The sequence below is a fragment of the Dysidea avara genome, chromosome 1 (assembly GCF_963678975.1).
Source record: "Dysidea avara chromosome 1, odDysAvar1.4, whole genome shotgun sequence".
Taxonomy (NCBI): domain Eukaryota; kingdom Metazoa; phylum Porifera; class Demospongiae; order Dictyoceratida; family Dysideidae; genus Dysidea; species Dysidea avara.
In genome coordinates this window covers 56403851-56421460 of record NC_089272.1, presented here as the reverse complement: position 1 = coordinate 56421460, position 17610 = coordinate 56403851, and the positions used below count along the sequence as shown (strand labels likewise).

General features: G+C 37.0%; 1 long non-coding RNA gene across 3 annotated transcripts; it reads right to left on the bottom strand.

Moving 5' to 3' along the window:
* Positions 1 to 15129: 15129 nt before the first annotated feature.
* Positions 15130 to 17091, bottom strand: LOC136236832 (uncharacterized). 3 transcript variants are annotated; one of them, XR_010692223.1, is made up of 6 exons: positions 16884 to 17091; positions 16558 to 16835; positions 16216 to 16514; positions 15974 to 16156; positions 15830 to 15919; positions 15130 to 15431 (listed from the first exon to the last, which is right to left on the bottom strand). It is a non-coding gene; the product is annotated as an uncharacterized lncRNA (long non-coding RNA). The 3 variants fall into 3 exon arrangements; XR_010692222.1 differs by having other exon boundaries at positions 16562 to 16835; XR_010692221.1 differs by having other exon boundaries at positions 16216 to 16835.
* Between the last annotated feature and the right edge of the window lie 519 nt (positions 17092 to 17610).

The window sequence follows — 17610 nt, the reverse complement described above, 5'->3', positions numbered from 1 at the left end:
TTGTTGACTTCTTTTTTAATGGAGAAAAAGAGTAACCACAAGTTTAAAACAAGGTCTATGGCTTAAATGATATTGAAGTAGAGGAGCTTGGTTTCATTTACAAAAAGTTTGATATTCATAAATTGGGGCTGTGTGACTCCTTAGGTATTTCACTATATCATGAGAATCAATTGCAAGTTATTATGTGGTATGGGATTTTTCTGCACTCAACAAAGTTTCAGTGTTTTAACTCATGGCCCCATTTGCTTGTACATAGTTGCTTTCCCCACCCAATGATTTATATTAAAATCTCTTGAAGCTGTTTATTACCCTGAAATCTGCAATTGCATCAGCTCAAAGTTGATAGCAACGTCATTGTCTACCTTAGAGATCACGTATTATGGTCTAATAATCCTAGACCAGTATTGAGTCTGTAATCTTTACAATGTTGACACACTTAAACTTATTGTGTGTGACGATGTTGTATCTATAGGCTATTGGTGTTTACATCTACGTGAAATAACATTATCATAAGATGTGACATTTAATAAAGTTATTTTATGGCTTAGTATATTGTACACTTAGTGCCTCCCATTAGTCCAGTCCCTAATACACTTTATAACATTCAAGGGATGAAGTGTATCATTACTGCAGTTGTCTTTATGTGGAAATTGTAATCTATGTGTTTCAATTGAATATAATTAAGTTGTGCATCCCACTGTTTGACTGTTTTTATTTTGTCATTGTCTTTTGTATTGTCTTTTAACATAGAAATTAAAAGCCTGACAAGGGGGTGTGTCTACACCTACAGCTATACTAGTGCACATCTTCAGTCATACAGCATGCCCATAATTATTATAGTCATAGGAATTAAATGTCCGTTAGTATGAATGTAGAAAACTTCCCTTGTTTTGTGCTTTTTTCCAAGAAAAAAATTGTTTTCAACATTATAATATTATTGTAGTATTAATGACTGGTAAACCAATGCACACATTACGTCAATGAAAGAATGGCAACAGATATAATATTATCATAAAATTAATTGCATGAGTAAACGCATGCCTTAAGTATCAACATCTTCAGTGTACGTGGTATGGTGGAAATTGGACACACAAATCCATGATGCGTGATTGATAGCTATTGTGGTAGGCAAAAATACTTGTCTCAGGCCTAAGTGAACAGTGAAGAAATTCAGCCTGTAGCGTTACCATATGTGACCGGATTTGCGAAAAGGTACCTTTTCCACACATTTTACATGCCAGCAAACAAAATGATGTAACACTTGACTCCTTACACTGATTAACTTGCTTTTAGTTTCAAAATGCAGCCAGATACTTTATCTGCACTCATGGAAAAATTTAAGCAATTATATGCGATGATAAAAAAGTTATGAGGTTTCAAAGTTCAAAAAATTGGTCAAATTTTACGTGTGAAAAAGGTACCTTTTCGCAAATCCGGTCACATATATAGTCGAGTTATGTTTGGCTGAAGGCATGACTAAGTCAGTTACCAGAAAATATATCATATTTTAAGGATTGCCCTGAGGGTATGCTTGGGCTTGATTTATACCTAACTGATACTGCCAATCCATCTTGAAGAAAAGAAGAGGCTGGTTGTGGGGAGATCATGATAATTTTGCAAATTTTAGTCATCCCTACTATACAGTATCACCATACTGTATAATACCATTATAGCACGTGTACACTGGAATTGATCACACAATTGCTACTTGAGACAAGGCACTAATTGGTATTGCTCATGCTGATTCCTGCCACCAATATTGTATTTTTTATGAACCTGCCTTCATCACCAAACCTTTACTTGAATAACGTAATGAGATTGGTATGTTTGCTTGCTTTGAAATAAAATTATGGTCTTCAAAGTTGATATGTTTGAAGACTCTTTTTGCAAATCCGATCACATAACATTATGTTATGTTATTGGATTTACAAGGACTGGTCTTAAATTTAACTACAATAAGGATTTCTTCACACACATCAGATTCCTCATAACATTACTAACTGAAATGTTTACCTTAATGTCCTTTGATAAATTATGATCCCATACAAATAGTTCTTTCAGATAGGAAATGTATGGCAGGTAATTAGTCTCATGTCTCTATTCAAAAATCCGGCCACCTAATATTTTGTTTGACTTTTATAATTTCAAGTGTTGCCAACAGAACGCAGTTATACAAAATAAATTGAAAAAAATAATTTTGAATCTCACACATGGTTATTAATTTAACACTTGTTTCCAGTTCAATATGAAATATTTATGGTCAACATTTTACTTTTTCTAAGTATCAAGACACACGATAGTGTGTCGTGCGGCCCAAGAAGTCGGCGCGCCACACCGTGAGTATATTAACAGGAAGAAAGAAAACGCAATTTTCACACCTATGTAGCTCTGTGATCCCTTATCCAATTGGAACCAAATTTGCTGGAGACGTGCCGCCCAGTTAGGGGAGTCTACATACCAAATTTGAAGAAAATCGCTCCAGCCATTTCCGAGATACGAGCGAACAAAATTTCGTTTTAATTTCTTCGTTTTTTTTCTTCATCTTCATTTCGCACACTTCGCAAAATTCGCCATAAATCATGAATGCGTGCTCGGATTGAGCTGAAATTTGGCACACTTAAAGGGCTCATTAAGACGGATCTCCGTACCAACTTTGGTAGGAATCCGATGAACATTCACGGAGTTATGACCGATTATTTGCGTAAAATAAGGTCGAAGGTCTGTCACGCCTACAGGGTAAACCCCTTGGAGGAATCAGTTGAAAATTGATATGTAGATGGAGCAACCATCGTAGGAGTGCCTTTTTGTGGTTTGAAAGGAATCGGGATAAAGACCATGGAGATATGACACGAAACCCAACCTGTGTCAAAATTACGCGATCGATTTTTATGAATTCAAATACTATTAGTTTTCGTATCTATCAGGCAAACCGCTTAGAGCAACGAGCTCAAAATGAGTATGTAGCTGGCATAATCATCATAGAAAGTCCTTGCAATAGTACAGAAGAATCGGATTACAAATCACTGAGTTATGATTCGAAAGGCAACTACGTGCAGCAATGCGAGATCGAGATACTCTAATAGAACAGTCACCCTAATAAAGCATTCAGCTACATTTATAATTTACTCAGTTATATTACATTTTAAGTTATTCTGTAGGGAATTCAGCTACAAACAAGTCACCCTGTAGTCAGATCAGCTAGAAGAAGGTACCTAATAGAGAGTTCAGCTACAAAGAAGCCATCATGTAGAGAGTTCAGCTCAAATAAATCACCCTGTAGAGAATTCAGCTACAAACAAATTACCCTGTAGAAAGATCAGCTAGAAGAAGTTACCTTGTAAAGAGTTCAGCTACAAACAAATCACCCTGTAGAGAGATCAGCTAGAAACAAGTCATCCTGTAGAGAGTTCAGCTAGAAGAAGTTACATTGTAAAGAGTTCAGCTACAAAGAAACTACCATGTAGAGAGTTCAGCTTCAAATAAATCGCCCTGTAGAGAATTCAGCTACAAACAAATTACCCTGTAGAAAGATTAGCTAGAAGAAGTTACCTTGTAGAGAGTTCAGGTACAAACGAATCACCCTGTAAAGAGATCAGCTAGAAACAAGTCATCCTGTAGAGAGTTCAGCTAGAAGAAGTTACATTGTAAAGAGTTCAGCTACAAAGAAACTACCATGTAGAGAGTTCAGCTGCAAATAAATCGCCTTGTAGAGAATTCAGCTACAAACAAATTACCCTGGAGAAAGATCAGCTAGAAGAAGTTACCTTGTAGAGAGTTCAGCTACAAACAAATCACCCTGTAGAGAATTCAACTACAAACAAATCACCCTGTAGAAAGATCAGCTAGAAGAAATTACCTTGTAGAGAGTTCAGCTACAAACAAATCACCCTGTAGAGAGTTCAGTTACAAACAAGTCACCATGTAGAGAGATCAGCTAGAAACAAGTCATCCTGTAGAGAGTTCAGCTAGAAGAAGTTACATTGTAGAGAGTTCAGCTACAAAGAAACTACCATGTAGAAAGTTCAGCTGCAAATAAATCGCCCTGTAGAGAATTCAGCTACAAACAAATTACCCTGTAGAAAGATCAGCTAGAATAAGTTACCTTGTAGAGAGTTCAGCTACAAACAAATCACCCTGTAGAGAGTTCAACTACAAACAAGTCACCCTGTAGAGAGGTCAGTTAGAAACAAGCCACCCATAGAGAGTTCAGTTAGAAGAAGTTACATTGTAGAGAGTTCAGCAGTTTAGCTGCAAACAAATCGCCCTGTAGAGAATTCAGCTACAAACAAATCACCCTGTAGAGTGTTCAGCTAGAAACAAGTCACCCTGTAGAGAGATCAGCTAGAAACAAGTCACCCGTAGAGAATTCAGCTAGAAGAAGTTACATTGTAGAGAGTTCAGCAGTTTAGCTGCAAACAAATCGCTCTGTAGCGAATTCAGCTACAAACAAATCACCCTGTGGAAAGATCAGCTAGAAGAAGTTACCTTGTAGAGAGTTCAGCTACAAATAAATCACCCTGTAGAGAGTTCAGCTACAAACAAGTCATCCGGTAGAGAGATCAGCTAGAAGGATCAGCTAAAAGGATCACCTTGCAGAGAGGTCAGCTACAAAGAATTCACCCTGCTTCATCTTTTCTTCTTCCTGTAGTAAAGAAAAAAATGACAGGTTAAAAAGCCCTAAAGCCGGCCATAGACCGGCTTCGGGGTATATAAATACAAAAAGAAGTGAAATCTAATCCAAAACAGCCAAGCTGTAAAAAAAGGTGCAGCCCTGAGAAAGGCTATGGTGAAAAAAGATGTGAAATCCAAGGTGGCGGCCAAGAAATGGCTGTGATGGTAGGTTAATGGTAAAAATTTTAATAACAACAATTCAGTGAATTTGGTGCCATATGGTCTTGGCACAAAATTCACCTGAATTGTCGTTATTAAAATTTTTACCATTAACCTACCATCACAGCCATTTCTTGGCCGCCACCTTGGATTTCACATCTTTTTTCACCATAGCCTTTCTCAGGGCCGCACCTTTTTTTACAGCTTGGCTGTTTTGGATTAGATTTAGAAAATACATCCAGTTTTCTTCCTGGCTCTGATATATAATTGAAATGTGTACGACAATCCTTAATCTATTTATGCATGGCCGCACAAAGTAATTAGATTCAAACATGCGTATGTACACAAAATCTACAAATACGTATTCATTACATTTACTCCCCCGCTCCCGGGACCAGACTGAAGAAGAATGTGGGACAGGCAGTCAAGAAGTCTAGAAAGGTGTGTGGTGTGTGTGTGTGTGCGTGTGCGTGCGCGTGTATGTGTGTGTGTGTGTGTGTGCGTGTGCGCGCGCGTGTATGTGTGTGTGTGTGTGTGTGTGATGTGCATGTACATACATATATTACTAAGTACACTATGGTGCATATAAAACATATGTACATAACACAGAATGAGCTAAAAGATATCTGACATTCTGAGAACGGCTATAGTGACAGCCGCTGAATGTTTCCATTATGTAGAAATGACATCACCTAATTTCTACTCTGAGGTTCATTGGCTAGGTGTTCTATACTTGTCAATGAGTGACTTCTATAATGATACTATGTTAGATGATTTTAAATTTAATTTTTTGTCTACAGTTTCTTTAGTACCTGTAGTTTATTTTAGGAGGAGGTTAGTTATTGTGCTTGTCTGTTATAACAGATGAAATACTATATTCTAGTAGATATAGTGCAAGGAATTTTTTTGTCAATCAGTTTTGTTATTATGATGGTAACAATTAACTATTTTCCATAACCTATTGAGAGAACTGTATTAATGCAATGTTATAACTTAATCTCAGCATGCATCAATCATGTTATGAAATTGTTATGATGTTATCCATACTGTACAAATCACTGCAGTAATGAATGAACAATTGTAAATAACCAGATGGTCAAGTGATCACATAATTGACTAGGTCTGGTCTTATCACCCATGAGGGCAGGCTATTCACCACAAACACAAAGCTACTGTTACTATACATGTATCACAGTATTATATTTCACTGTCGAGCCAGAATTAAATGGTCTGCTTTTGCTGACTGCTCTTCAGAGCCAAGTGGTGAATTCTACAGTTGATTAGATGTCTTGATGGACTCTGGACAATCTGGGAATTGCTGTGTAAATCTGTGGTGTTGGATAAAGACCTGTGCTGTTTTGTTGTAGCCAGTTTTTAGCCCTGAATAGTTCATAAGCCAGCCTAGTTCACCTCTTTGCACTCCTCTGGGATTTTCCCCCCCCACCCACCACCACTATTAGAGCTCCTCTGATACAATTAACCTCATGAGAAAAAAACCATTTAAAAAGGGAAAAAGTGGGTTGCTTGTACAGTGAATGTTTTGGATGGTAAGGAATTGGTGTGCATAAAATGTGTGAAAATTATGTAGCCTCAATGATTGATGAGCTACATACAAAACTCTGAATGCTTAAAACTGGCAAACTTACAAATATGGGATCGGACCAGTTTTCACACACAGTTTATAGATCAAGTACACAATGGATGTAAATGTCAAAATGTCTATTCCGGTTGCCTTGAGATAAGTCTTTGTTAAATGACCAGTTGGGTGGTGGTACATGGCTTGTTAATGGATCATTTGACAAAGTGTTAAGATATGGTCAACTGATGGCTATGTTGTACACACTACAGTTTTCAGGTAGCTAACAACAACAAAAAAAGGTTTCTTAAGAAAGATTGTACAACAATATGATAATTTTTCTTGGAAATGCAACACATCATGGAATTGGGTTTACTGTAAGATTTGTTAAAGTATTGCATCAATTGAGGAAGAGATGAGTGTTCAGACAACAGATGGATTCTAATTGACCATGAAGAGATTTCACCAATGCAAGGTCTAATGATTTCATCATTTGATATTATGGCTTAAGCACATAACTGACTACAGTGGACCCCTCTATTGTGACAGTAGATACTTTATTGCTCAAAGTATTTACTAATGCCAAAGAGACCACAGGATGTCCACTGTTGTTTTTGTAAGGAGTTCCACTGTAAATAGAATAAGATTGCCATCTGTCATCAACTTTTTGTATATTTAACTATTTTAGTGCGCTAGTTTCTGGTCTGTGTTATGTTCCATACACTCATCTGATATGAGAGTGCACTACTCTATGATTCAAAATCTAGTAGCAATGCGATTATGCGAACCATCATTCATAGCACAGTACAATTCACTCATTCATGTATACAATAATACAGGTTACAGAATAATTATGTTATTCAGTTAGAACTCACCTGAAGATATATAGGTGATTATAATTTGCTATCCAATTTTCAAAACGATAGTTTGCACACTGTAACTGTGCTGGCAATCCGAAGATGCAGTGGTCTGAAGCATTCAATTGATCATGGTTTGTTTGCCATTGGCTAAAGCTGCAACTGTACATGTGCCCTCCAAATTTTTTCCATGAGTGCATACCATACATAGATATTTATTGTATTGGTAGAGTACAATTGAAATTTGGGCACTTTTAATAGATAACTAGTTTGAAATGAAAGCTGTTGTCTGGTCAAGGTCATGCAAAGTGTTTCATTTACAGAGGTCCAGAAACACAAGCGCAGAGAGCAGAGTGACAGAAGGATAACGGTAGGAATCATTGCTTTATATTTGTGACTTAATTTTTTTCTGTGCAACTTGAGGAAGTACCTTTTTGCAAGTCTGATCACATTTATCCTCTAGAATTCAAGTAATATGCGATAACATCGTTTGTAAAGTCTTGACAGTTGTTAATTAGTGCTATTTCATCCATTACAAGTGTGCATGGTTGTATATAGACTAATGTTGTTTCTTAACTTTCTACTAGTACAGTATATAGTCATTGGATAAACTGAATTAGCCTAATTTATAAAGTAAACCACTTGTCTCAATTTATCAGCTCTGCAGTGACCAGGTTTCAACATGTTTCATGGTTGTGTTTGTCATGTAGGTACATGTAACTTAGCCACTTTTTAGAATTAATATTATTTTTGATGTTTTTGTTACTTACCTCTTGTAATGGAATAATGAATATTGTGTGTGTGTGTGTGTGTGTGTGTGTGTGTGTGTGTGTGTGTGTGTGTGTGTGTGTGTGTGTGTGTGTGTGTGTGTGTGTGTGTGTGTGTGTGTGTGTGTGTGTGTGGTCGGTGTTTTTTAACACCATGTCAGTCAGCACTTCCACAAGGTGACCCATGGGAAACAGCTTTTAGCCGGCTAAGCTGATGGTGTGATCACAAGGTTGGGTTGCTGTGTGCCAAGTCCAGGATGCTGCCTGATGGTATCACTTGGTACACACCAACCTGATGCCCCTGTGGAGGTTTTGCAAGCCTCCCAAGGGAAACTGAAGTCTGCACTTAGGACAGGAACAGTTTGGTGGATATTGTCATAATACCATGTAGGGACACACTGCTGCTGGAGTTCAATAGGTTCTCTGGTTTCCGTGTGGCTGCGCCATGACCATTGTCAGTAAACCTGGTGGCATGACTGTCCACTTTTACTGCTGCTGTCTGTCCCTTCCCTGCGTGACCCAGAGAGGGGTAGCAAAGAAGGAAGGAAGATGTGTGTGGTGCATGTGTTTATTTTTTATGATGCTTTGACATGATTGCATCTGTTATATGGCTTTGTAACTTTGCAACCTTCTGAACATAGCCACTGCATATTGACTAACCACCTAGTTGTGTATTAGATTAACTAAATAGGTACAATCTAGTAATACCAATACAATGGCTTTTAGCACTGACATGTAGTAAAGAGATGATCTTTCTAGTATAATATGTTTGGTTACATAATAAGTTAGTGACCATCAATGTCTTTTGTTAGCTTTCCTTCAAAATTTTAGATGCTTATTCAAGCATCTAGCTACAAATCAGAAGGACATACATGCTTGGAAGTGTTGCTACAGTTTGTGTGTGTGTGTGTGTGTGCGTGTTCATGTACACTATAAACATTAGTGGGTAACCTCAAAAGATTCACACCTAGCAACCAAAAATGGCTTTATTATTCAGCTCTAGGAAGTTATTAATTGTAAGTGCACACACACATATACACTAACTATCCAGTAATTACACATGCAGCAAATGACCCATATAAAATTCACAGTTCTTAGAACTTACAAAAAATTTTCAATCTTGTGATGACATTGTCAGAACATCAATGAATTTGATAAACAAATCCCCTATTGACTTGACTGATTTGAAAACTTCTGCTTTCCTGTCCCCCCTCCAAGCCAACAAATATCTAGTCCAAGTGGTTTGCATTTGTCTTCTAACAGGGCAAGTAGGTGTCCACAATAGTGGTCAGACAGTGTAATTAATTGTTGATATTTTCATTTCATACAGTATGAAGCACAACCAACCCAGGAAAGAGTGGGACGCTATGTCACATTGTAGACAAAGGTTTTATTTTATGGTTTCCCAATTAAAGATCATGAACATCAGATCTTACTCAACTAGTAATCTCATTGTAATTTCAGTAACAAAGACATTAGAGCACACAGGGATACAAACATCATCTATATTTGTCCCAATGGTGCACACAAAATCTTCTATTTTAGCTAACCAAGTCATCATAGAAAACCATTCATAGATCATGACATGGCTTATATACCACAACACGTTGAATCCCTTACACAGTAGTGGAAGTAGATGTACATATATGTGAATCTTTTGTGAGAAGCTGATCACACTGTTGCACAGCCATGTGAGATGACTAGTTGGTTGGCAAGTATGTAGGTACCTTACAAAGTATCTCATACTAGTTATACCCTTCATATTATAAGTTAAAGGAAATAATTATGATAAGTGGATCACATGAATTCTATTTGGTAAGTGATTCAGAAATGTAAAACTCCCAGGTAGTGTGGTACACCTGAGCAGTGTTACATGTACATGAGCAGACTGTATGTTTGATCTAAGTTGCAAAAGTGCAGTGTGCACAACTGAAGCACTACAAGTAACTTAATTAATTGATTTGTGTATGTAATCACACAAATCAAACAGGTGTACAAATCAATTGACTATTACCATACAACTTCATGGATATACGTGATGGATGAGTCACTGGATTGATCTGTCAGTGAGACGCTCATGAAATGTTTTCTCCATACGCAGCCAGCCAATACTATGGATTAAGGAATTTGAGATCAACAACTAATTTAAAAGTGTGTCGCTAAGGATATAAAAGTACACAAACTCCTATTCTCCCACTTGTATATAGATCTATATTACATCCAAACACAGAATTCCTTTGACTGGTCTGACATTAGCATACTACTTGATGCATGTGTTTCCCTATACGTATATCAGACAGTACAGTAGCACCTGATAATCCTTCCTGCAGTTGACTAACCCCATACTGACCCATGTGGGCTGTGTTAATTGTGTATACACTTATTTGTAAAATTCAATTAAGACTAAAGGATTTCTTATCCTTTTACTCACAGTTCAGATCCCACTGGGAATTGTAAACTGTGTTCTAATACTACAGTCATCATATATAGGAAGGAGGTAAGTACCAGAAACTACTGCACATGTAATAAATCTGCATAAAATAATGACATGAAAGAAATTGGAATTTAATTGGAACTTTTTACTTTTACACAGACACTTGCAATAGTCAAAAAAATGAATTATGCCATCTGCCAAATAAAATCTCAAAGTGCTTATTATAGCAAAATGACAAATACTTGTCTTGTTTAATGTTTGCTCAGACAGTGTATATGGGAACAAGTATCTGGCTTACTCCCATAGAATTGTTCTCCATAGTGTTATGACAATGTGTTGTGGTTTGTGGTATTTGAGTAGGACCAAACATATCAGACCCGGTTGGTATATAGCTATAGTTATTCTAGCAAATACAGAGCTTATAAAATTTCTAACAACAGATGACAGGCTGTAGGACCAGGTGTCCTACAGACCTTCACCACTTGTGCTGTAAAGCCTTAATAAATAAATTAATATTCATATGGTTCCACATGGGGTACTTTGAGATAATAAGTCACTCTCTAGAGTTCCTATGGACACATATACATGAAAAGGAGAAAACATCCTGACCAGGTCCAGTCATGGATTTTTTTCTCCTTTCTCCACCTTTTCAAACACACTTTATGTAGCAACTTTAAACAGGCTGTAGGACCAGGTGTTCTACAGACCTTGTGCTGTAAAGCCTTAACAAATAAATAAATTAAATGACAATTGCCTAAAACAAAACCTTAACACTTTCACTTTTATAGAAAGCAGACAATAGTGTTAATAAGGCTTTAGCCACATCACGCTAAAGCTTCCCAAACTAGTAAACAGTATCACTAAATGAACATTCCAAAAACAGGATGGAGCTGTGTATGCATGGAAATCTCATTTTTTAAATCCTGTCAATGCACCATGCACAGTGTGGCGTGCCAGCTTTCTTGGCCACATTATATATCGTGTGTCTATATACTCAAACTGTACTCATGAATATGTGCTGTACAGTTGTATGTATACGTGTATGCACATTCCTTAATTAAATAAGATTTCAAATTACAGTTGTGAATGTTATGGTAAGCTATGTACTGTAGTTACACACTAGAAAACTACCAGACAAGCTATTGGTGTATGTTGCTACGTACTTAATATAATGGATAAATGTACATCTGATTCAGTTACTGCCTTAATTCAGTTAAATTGAAGACATACTTTTGCTACTACGCTTTTGACATCCATGGTGATATTTGAATACCACTATGTACTTGAGATACAAACTACTGTGCACTGTGATGTAATTGTATGTCTACATCAAAGTGCACAGTAGTGGGGGGGGGGGCGCATTTGCCCCAAATGCCCCATCCTGGACCCGCCATTGCAATGGCCTATAGCTATACATAGATCTATAGTGAATCATAAAAAATCACTCCAAAACATTGTTTCATAATTGATCCAGGCCTTCGCAGAAAGCTTTGAATCAAAACAGCACTAAAACGAAAATTATTTTTAGAGGCACTTAACACGCTTCAACGTTGTAATGCCATTTTTAGTGATTTCAAAGGCAAAAGTATGAAGTTTGGTCAGTAGAAAAGGTCTCAGCGTGATACACCATGCATAACTGTTGGTGATTTTATAACAATCGTAAATAAATTAGGGGCGCGCACACTTTTTCAGAGGGGGAACTGACCCATTGCAACCCCCCTCTATCTGCCACTGGTAGGTGTACTAATGATGTATGGCACAACATGTCAGTACTAGCACAAATTGTTACTCCTTCAAACAGATTTCTGGTGGATGGGATCAAAGAATTTGTCAATGGAATTTTGACACAGGAAAGCATAGCCACATGTTTGTTCTGCATAACACATAAAATTTTGTTATTAGTTCCATCAAGAGTCATAACAGAGAAGAGTATCAACCCAACTATCAATCACAGAAAAGTGAAGTGATCATAGTATGCTTTGTTTTCAGCTACGTATGTTCAGCCCATCGCAAAGCGTTAAATGAAGAACAATACAAAAAATGTCTCTGAAACCAATTCAGTCACTCTACAGAAAGTGCAGATGATGTAAATTATGAGCCATAAAGTGCTACCACAAATCAACACCTTGCACTGTCACCAAAATGAAATGGGACAAAAAGGAGAACTGACAAAGGTACGTAAGTCAAAAGGCACATGTTGAGCTGAAGTGACATCTAGCAGTGAAATAATCAAGCACTTAGCCTTAGCCATTATGGTCTGAAGGCTGCGTAAATTAGTCAGTCAGTCAGTCAGCAGAAAATTCCACTGAATAAACAATACTGAAATTTTGAAGCAACCTATTGGAAGTGTATTGAGTCATCTTTGGACTTAGCCAAGATGTCATGAAGGTATCAATTGTGAGGGTGATGTCTGGTCAATAATTTGTTTGTTAGAAAGTGCAAACCTCTAGTATACAGCACTGTACTGTAGCTATGATGCTGTGACAAGGAATTTAACAGGAAAGTATTTATGGCATACGTGACAGATCAGTGACATTCTTCACTATATAATTTATAAGGTGTTAACTAAACATAAGGCTGTGAACTTTATCCTCAGTACTGAGACATTGTAACATTCTATGATTAATATCATTAACAACTCACAAACACTAGATCACAGCATATTGATTGAAGTGTGTAGGTTGTAGTTATCTTGGGGAAATAACATCACACTGGCTCCAACCTGATAGTCACACATTTAATAATGTTATCTTCTAACTGGTGAGTTATTTAATTACACCACACAGTGGTGGACAATGTACTAGCAAATTCCCTCACAGTCAGGAAGTATGTGACTTTAACTATTAAACTACTGTATAGCTGGAAAGTTTGGCGGGAGGAAACTTCAAGAAAAAAGTTTGGCAAATTTGTTGAACTAATGCAGCGGATTTGTATTGGACAAACAATAATACTTAGTTTGGTGGGTCACTCGCCAAATTTGCCAAACTTCCAGCTATATGGTATCACCCCACACACATTATGTAGTTATGTCTACATTCTGAAAATAAGGATTGATTGAGATGAACCATACATAGTTCAATATCATAAGAGCAGAACTTTGTCACCTACCACCCATTATATACATGGTCACCACCATAATTATTGAAAAAAAAGTTTAAAAATTAAAGGAACTAACTTAGCATAGAGGTAGTTATGTGGTACATATACAAGGTTCCCAGTGTTCTTCACCAATTTCATATCAAATCACTTAGTAAGTTAGTTGTAACTGGTGTAAATGGTTTTTACTTCAGTACACTTGTTGGTCACTTCACAACATCACTGTACACTACTCAAACAACAAATGATAATCTCAGTGCTACAAAGGATCAGTTGATAAATACACAAACAAAATTAGTTCCATAGGCACAAAATAGCAAAAGTTATAAACAAGCTATCAATAATAATCAAACAGTAACAGGACTAGCACTGTCGCTGTATTTGCAGTGAAACCTGTAGTCTAATCAGGTCACTGGTCATCTGTCTAAACTGGCATTGCAAATGTGTTTACAATGTGGCCTCCTGCTTATTAAGGTAGCCTTAAGGTGATAAAATCACTGTAACAATATACTTATCAGATTTATAGGACAAGAATCACAACTTGTATACACATTAACCCAAGTAACATACGCAATTTAATTTCACAATCTAAATTATGCAACCTTTGTTCTTTTATAGTTTCTTTTATCTCTTTGTGTGCATAGATACAACAGCTGAGTTTCGGCATCCGATTATAGAGAATATAATTTGAGTTATGTTGCAGTCATTGAGTAGCTATTTATCTCTATGATTTCTCTCATTTTCATATTATACCTCCTATAAACTTACTGCAGTTAGTAGAATAATGGAAGCATGTTTAGTACTAGTAATAGTTGTAACATGGGAAAAAGGAATTTGCCTGATACGTGTACCCAGAGCCCAAGGGCTATGGGCACACATATCAGGCAGATCCCAAGTGCCCATGTTACACTAGTAACACTTTTATTGTAGACTAATATCCCATGCCGGGTAACGAGTGTAGCCATTGGTTTCTTTTTATATGCATACCTGAAAGATTCAATTATGGCTACAGGCAGTGCGTAATGTTGTAGTTATGTTTGTTATAATGAACAGACGAGTTTTAAGGATATCATGGAAAAAGTTGAGTTGGATGATTTTTGGGACTTTGCGAGTATTTTAATGCTATTGCATTGTTTAAAGACTAGTTACAATGTATACTAAAGGCCTAAAGGGGTATAAGCTTCATTGTAGAAAGACCATAATGTACTGTTCAAGTAACATAAACAATTTCTCCATCCATTATAAAGCTATGTTGGTTCTCAGTACCGACCAAACTTTAGCATTTCCTATATGAAGTTTATGAATTTTCAATCTTGGTAAATTGGATGTGTGTGTGCGTAGTGTGTGTATGAGTGCATGTACATGTACAGTGTGTGTACACTGTTAAAAAAAGGTTCTTTATTAAACACCCCTTGGGGTGTTTTATCTACAATTGTTGTCAGGCTCCCCCTTAGGGTGTCCCAGTACACCCTTAAAGGAGTTTCAGTAACACTCACCAACGGTGTTCCAATAAACTTTAAGGTGGTATACATAACACCCCTAGGTGTTTCAATAACGTCTTTAGCAGTGTTCAGTAGTCTTACAATTTTATTAGGGTGATATTAAAAGTACAAGCATTGAAAACTGCTATACATAATGTATAAACTTAATTTCATAAGAGTTTATTGTTCTATACACATTTTCTCCAGATTGGAATAACAGTCTCCAGTTGCAACAGCTACTCATCTTTGAGATTAAACACTTAGTACTGGAATGGAACTAGTGGCGGAAGACTCAGCTACCCTCATCTTCAGGATTGTGTCCAGTAATAACCAGAAATGGTTCTGACTGACAATTTGAATCTGCACAGAGTCTACATCGACATCACGTCACTGCAAATAAAAGAATAAAAATATATAACATATAACAAGCATGACAATAGGTACATATTTCAAGGAACTATAGCCTTGGCCGTATACTGCACAATACAAAATTTTGGTGATTTTACTCGAGAAGGAATTTGGTGGATAATATATTGGCAAATAGTTGTGTCATATTGCATTTTTGGCGAATCAAAATCATTTTGCCAAATTAGCCAAAATTTTCTCCCACCATACAGTAAGTAGTACTGGACTATTATTGATTTTGGATGCCAAGAAGCACTACAACCTATCTAGAGTTGTGAATTTATATGCTAATACGTAATTAATGCTTCATGCAGTGAAACTATTAGAGGTTTTATATGTCAACCAAACATAACTTTGTGAATGTACACTACAGGTAAACATACCTCAAAATTCTTAAGTAAAACACTATCCTTGCAAACCATCTTGGATGTAACAGATAACAAATCAGCTTCCAAGTACACAATCAGTAACATCTGAGAAAAATAAGACCTTGTTACATACATTCAGTATTCTTAATTGTTACTTACCATCTGGGTGGACAAAAATCATTAGCTACATTCACCAAGAAGTCCCAATAGCTTCTTAAATTATGGCCTGGTCTTACACTAAAATGTTGACATCAATTTTGTTCTCCACATAGGCCAGTTGATAAAAATGAAGTCCTTTATACTGTCGTCAATTGGAACAGTTGCTTTAACCTTGTTTTGTATCTATATACCAAAAGAAAACATAATTTTCAAACTATAACAAACTATTATGGTACACTTACCCAAGTACTTGAGTGCAAAGAGGGGAATTTTGATCAACGACCTCTGACAAAAGTGGACATTCAGTCACTATTAAAGCCAGGCGTTCAGTAGGGTTAAATCCACTTATCTTCGAATTGTACAGTTCCTTTGCCACCCTCTTTTAATAGTCACCCTTCATGGACTGAATAGCGTCATCATACTCAGCCATCAGAAATTTCCAATCCATTGTTGTTGGACTCCATTCTCAAGTTTTTTAGTTGATTCATTACTGATACTTTGATAAATTTGTTTGCTACACCCTCCTCTGAATTCTTAATTTCTAAAATAAACCAGTTATCAAGGTTTTACACTTAACAACATACTGACACAAGTCCACTGTCCATTGTCATCCAGGACCTAGCTGGGTGCCGCTTTTGAACCAGCTTCTGGCACACCACATTGTAAGCCTCTGACTTTGGATGTGCAATGATGCATGTTCTTGGCATCTGAGCTATCTCCTGTCTGCCCTGCCAGTTGTCAAACCAGTAGAAATGGCCTCTAATATTGTCACGAGAATGTATAAAGTTCTACTGAAGATACCAGTCTCATTACGCTGTTCAGAAGTGAACACTTCTAATCGTCGCCAGTTCTTTCTTCACAGCTATAGATCATGTATTATTCACGTCAAAGTTGCCAGGCCGTTACTCACCTTTTCCCACTCTGGGCGCCCAAGCACTGACAGCCGGGTACAAATCGTCTTCCACATTCCCGCCGTCGATGCTGTTAAATTTTGGTACATTTCTTTACTATCGAAAGCTGCTCGCACGTTATCGTCTCAACTGCTTCTTTCGGTGGCCATATTGTGCACCTGGTCTCGCACCTGGTACACGCTATATAGTGCGCACTGCTGTTCAAAAGCTGGGCATTCAATGGAATACAATTGGATCGTCAAGTCATCACTTATTTCTTAGTATATTTTGACGTTCTGGAAGGTATGCGTGTATATAAATGCCAACACACGGGCCTAGGACTGCAGGGAGTGTAGCTCAGTATCCGCTTGAATTGTTCATTGGCCTTGTCACAATCAACTTTCATTAGTGAACATGTGTTGACATCTATTAGTTCTTGCAATTTTAAAGGTCGGATCAAGTGCATGAAAAATCTTGATAGCTAAGCTTGATGTATAAATCGGACTCACAAACTGGCGTTTTGAATCACGTCACAGTGTATGATGATGACCACAAGGCTACCCGCCGGCATCACAAAGGAAAATTGCCTTCCATTTTGAACATGATATGGAGTCTCTTAATGATATTATTACATGACCAGCTGACGACTGGAGTGATTGAAAAGATGTTGGATTATGAAGTAGCATTTAATGTGTAGCCTTGTATCAACACTGACATTACCATGCTTATATAATGGATTGCAATCCT